This window comes from Chlorocebus sabaeus, chromosome 17 (genome assembly GCF_047675955.1).
Source record: "Chlorocebus sabaeus isolate Y175 chromosome 17, mChlSab1.0.hap1, whole genome shotgun sequence".
NCBI lineage: Eukaryota > Metazoa > Chordata > Mammalia > Primates > Cercopithecidae > Chlorocebus > Chlorocebus sabaeus.
In genome coordinates this window covers 47853060-47858516 of record NC_132920.1, presented here as the reverse complement: position 1 = coordinate 47858516, position 5457 = coordinate 47853060, and positions in this window count along the sequence as shown.

The window sequence follows — 5457 nt, the reverse complement described above, 5'->3', positions numbered from 1 at the left end:
GAAGATTCTAGTCAGAGAGCATGATTCAGAGGTGACTCAAGTAGACTGCAGTAGGAAACCTTAAGCAGGAAACCTTGAGTCTGCAACTTAAGCCACTGCTTCAGTGTCTACAGAGAAAGATTCACTTATACTTGAAACACTTTTCTTTGAAAAACAGAGAGCGAAGATTAGAGAGAAAATAAACCAAGAAAGACATGTGACCTTACCCCAGAAAGACAAAGGTGTCATTGTAGATCCCAAGTGCATGGTCCAGCCCCGTTCACCAAGACTGACTTCCTCATAGGAATATTATTGCACTAAGAAGTCCTCATGAAAAAGAGACATGATTGAAACATCCCCTCTGCAGTTCTTTTTTGTGGCAACAGCAGATCAGGGACTTGGAGATTCAGGATTGATTGCAGCCCATTTTTCCACTCTGTCCATGGTGACAGGTGAAGAAACAGATGGACAGAAGAGTTATGACTTTCCCTAGGTCACATGACTGGTGGCACTCAGGTGTTCTCAGAGCTCAGAACATATTCCAGAGCCTGATTTATTTCCCGATTTCTTTATGATAAATCACTCTGAAAACCAAGAACACTAGATCATAGACTGCTTGTGCACTAATATCAGAGCTCCTTCAGAAATGGGTGGCCCATTCCTGGGGTGAACAATCATATCTCAAGGTGCATTTATCCTGGGTAGCCACACTCAGCCCTGTGTTTTCTCTTTACATAGTTCCAGCAGCCTGCAAGGTCACTGATGGGCAGTCCTCTAATAATGGCTTAGTAACTCAGAATATTTGGATCCCAGAATTATTTGGCTGCTATGTGGCTTGTTTTTTTTAAGTGAGTCCTACTTCCATTGAGCACATGTTCTCTAATGTCAGAAAATTTTCATCAACATACAGTCTATCATGCAAAACATTCAGACTATCAATTACTTCCACTTACTCTGAGCAAAGAATATCATTAGTATACCAATAAAAATAGTTTTCTATGAATGGCGTCGTTGTTCACATTCCCTGGAGAGCAGAATCTGAGATGGAAGTTTAGTTGCATAAAGTTTATTGGGGAGTGTTTCTGTGGGTGAATGAAAGCAGCCAAATGGGGAAGAAGAAAGAGTTGAACTATGAAGCAATGAACAGTGGCCGCTGCTGATCCCACAGGAAGCTCTGGAGATGGGTGGTACTTCAGAAATATTCCAAATTGAGCAAGGCCTTTATGGTTAATGTCATTCAATCATTGCATGCAAGCTGACCTTGGCATGATATAGGGAGAGGCAGTTGACTTCAGTTCCTATAGGACAATGCTTAGGGTGTGATGTAGTTTGTCCCCACCCAAATCTCATCTTGAATAGTAGCTCTCATAATTCCCACGTGTTGTGGGAGGGACCCAGTAGGAGGTAATTTAATCATTAGGAGGGTCTTTCAGTGCTGTTCTCATGATAATGAATAAGTCTCATGAGATCTGCTGCTTTTGTGAAGAGATGTTCCCCTACACAAGCTCTCTTGCCTTCCACCATGTAAGACATGCCTTTGCTCCTCATTTGCCTTCAGCCATGATTGTGAGGCCTCCCCAGCCATGCTGAACTGTGAGTCAATTAAACTTCTTTCCTTTATAAATTACCCAGTCTTGGGTATGTCTTTATTAGCAGTTTGAGAACAGCTGTAAGTCATTAGCCAGCAACACTCCTGGAAGCTGGGGGAATGAGTGATTTGATCCTGAAAGGAAGGTCATGGTAGTGCCTCACCACATCCACTATAATTGGTTTCTTCAAGATAGTTGCTTTGAGAATATAAATGGATGGCCATTTTCACAACAAACTCCTTGCACTACAGCACTGCATCATGTTTGTCTTTATAACTGCTATACTATACTAGCTGCTCTCATGCTCTTTGCAAATAGCTAACTTCAACAAATATTTAGATTAGAATTGCCTGAAATAAAATCCACCCTATTATTGGCATATTATTTTGAAAATGAAAATAAAAAATCTACAGTGGAGCTAAGAATAAACAGTTTGTTTGTGCAGACTTGTAATGATAATAATGCATTGTATCCACCTTTTGTTCCAAGAAATAAATACGTATTCTCATGAAGCATTTCATTCATCTAAAAATATCTCTAGGCATGTATATTAGCTTGCTAGGTTTGCCATAACAAAGTACCACAGACTGGGTAGCTTAAAACATAAATTTATTGGCTGAATGTGGTGACTTACACCTGTAATCCCAGCACTTTGGGAGGCCGAGGCAGGCAGATCATCTGAGGTCAGAAGTTCGAGGCCAGCTTGGCCAACATGGTGAAACCCTGTCTCTACTAAAAATACAAAGATTAGCCAAGTGTGGTGGCAGGTGCCTGTAATCTTAGCTACTCGGGAGGCTGAGTAAGAAGAATCACCTGAACCCAGGAGGCAGAGGTTGCAGTGAGCCAAGATTGCACCATTGCACTCCAGCCTGGGCAACAAAAGCGAAATTCTGTCTCTCAAAAAAAAAAAAAACACACACACACACACACACATAAATTTATTATCTCATAATTCTAGAGGCTGGAAGTCCAAGATCAAGGTGTTGGCAGGGTTGACATCTTCTAAGGTCTCACTCCATGGCTTGTAGATGGCTGTTTTCTCCCCGTGTCTTCACATGGTCTTTCCCCTGTGCTTATCTGTCTCCTTATCTCCTCTTCTTACAAGGACATCAATTACATTGGATAAGAGCACACCCTAACAGCTTCATTTTAATTTAATTCCCTCTTTAAAAGCCCCATCTCCAAAGGTAGGCACATTCTAAAGTAGTGGGAATAAGAACTTCAACATACAGATTTTGGAAGAGACATAATTCATCCCATAACAACCTATAGGAAGGGCTCATGCTTCAAATATCATTTTATAGATAGATAAACCAAGACAGAGACGCTGAATGTCTTGAGGCACAGGTCATGTTACCTATCCCAAAGGCTTATCTTCTTAATTTTAATACACCTTTAAAATACACCTGTAGGGACATCACTCCAGCTAGAATTTTAGCATTCAGAGAGCGAGCTTTTACCACTAATCTCCCCCAGAACTTGCTTTGCATTGAACAATTAAGTTACTAAAGTCATTCAAGAATGGAATTTGTCTTCTCCACACAATTGGTTCCTCTGAAAATTAATATTATCCCATATAAGGGTCACTCTCTTGAACCAGGTTCAAAACACAGATATATATATATATATATATTTTTTTTTTTTTTTTCACTGAAGCAGTTCCTTGCTCTGAAACTCTTTCCCTTTTCCTATCCTGAACCAGGCCTAATCACTAGAAGAACATTTGGAGGTTTCTTCTAACTCTTGCTCTTGAGCCTAATAAAAGTCTTAATACATAAATCCCAGATTCCACTTCTCTAGTACTACCACTATCCCCTCATCCCCAGAAAAATAGAGATATGGGGAAGGGGGACTAACATTTCTCAGATATCTACCATGTGTTAGACATGAGGGCAGGTGCTTTCACAGATAGCTTCTTTACTCTAAACCATACCATAAAGTGTGTTTTATGTTATCATTTTATAGATAAACATTTAGACTAAATATTAGGCTCCAAGAGCCTAAATACCTTGCCCAAGTCATGCATTGGAAAGTGGAAAGGACAGAATTGAAATGACAGACATGCCTGACTCTCCAAAACCTAGCTTCTTTCCATTGGCCTACAGTGCTTATGTATAATGGGCATCACAGAGACAAGCCCCAATCCAGCCCACTCTCTCCAAAAGTCCCCAGGTTCAAAGGTGTAGATGTTCATAGTCTTTACTCCCTGACTTTCATACCCCATTTATGTGTCTGAAAAAAGGTTCTATCCACTGTCTTAAAATACCCATATCATATAGAAGGTTGGCACTCTTCTGCACATGCTTGTTTCCTGTTTTATGAGCTTCAACATTCTTCATTTGTTTTATCAGTTAAAGTCTTTTCTTTGCCAGCTCATCACATCCTGCACTGAGGGCTGTTAAATCTGCACAGGCCCCCTCCCAGAGGAAGTTGTGGGAACTGGGCTGAATGCAGGCTCCCTTCTCCGGTTGCCTCTTTCAGGGGTGCCACTCAGTGACTGACTGTTTCCCCAAGGTCCTGTGACTCTGAAAACCAGTTCTCCACTCCCCAGGCAGATTGCTATCTCTCAAAGAGCTGGATTGCAAAAACAAACCTACGTAAAAGCTGCCCCTTCCATTTGCAATACAAACTTTCAGCCAGATCTGCCAATGGAATGAATGAAATGGGTGAAGAGGTAGAACGAGATGACAAAATACTACCTGGCTACAGTATGCAGGTAAAAATGGATTTCTTTTTAAAGAATGATATAGTTTAGATGTTTGTCCCCTCCAAGTCACAGGTTGCAATGTGATCCCAAATGTTGGAGGCGGGACCTAATGGGAGGTGTTTGGGTCATAGGGATGGGTCCCTCACAAATAGCTTGGTGCCCTCCCCATAGTAATGAGTGAATTCTCACTCTATTAGTTCACATGAAAACTGATTGTTAAAAAACACCTGGCGCCTCCTTCTCTCCCTCATTTTCTCTCTCACCATGAGACACACCTGCTCCTCTTCCCTTATGCCAAGCTTTCTGAGACCTCACCAGAAGCCCCAGCAGATGCTGGCACCACGCTTGTACAGCTTGCAGAAGCATGAGCCAAATAAACCTTTCTTCTTTACAAATTACCCAGTCTCGGGTATTCCTTTATAGCAATGCAAAATGGACAAATACGAAAGGCTATAATGGAACCACAACCATTGAGTCATTGACTTGTGACATTTGCCAGGAGGGAGAAATCCATAGCTATAAAATTTACCTTCAATTGAGTGGCTCAGGGCTGAGATCTTTCTGCCTAGGGTTCATGCCTGGATACTGGAATCACAGCAAGACAGTCATCCAAGAGCCTGGGCAGTGCCTTCCTAACAGATAGCCCCTCTACTCCACCCTGTCATCCTCTCCACATTTCTCTGAGTCTTTGGTTTCCTTAATAAGACTAACCATTGTTCTCCAAAACAGAAAGCTGTGCATTAAGCAGTATTTATTATCTTTACTGTCACATACCAGATCCAGCCCCATCACCCCCACCAGGTATGCTAGGCCTTCCAGAATCTGACATACTCTCCTTCTATGGCCAGCATGGCCTCCGCTTTCATTAGGCTGCTGTCTGCATGGTCTCCCATGAGTGCCTTCTTTACTCTTTACTTCCCTCTCTGGAGTGCTCATGCTCTCCTCCAGGCCTAGAATAAGCATCTGTTCAAATCCTTTCCAGCAATTAGGCCCAGCTCAGGTTCTACTTGCTCTGAGATCACCATCCAATTCCACAATTCTCTGATATATTCATTACATCAAGTCTTTGTGTAATAATTCAATATTGGATAAAACTTTTATATCATCTTTTTCTGTGGATAGATACTTGGTCACAAGCAGAGGACTAAGAGAGACTTCTTTTTCTTCACTTGAACCCGTCAA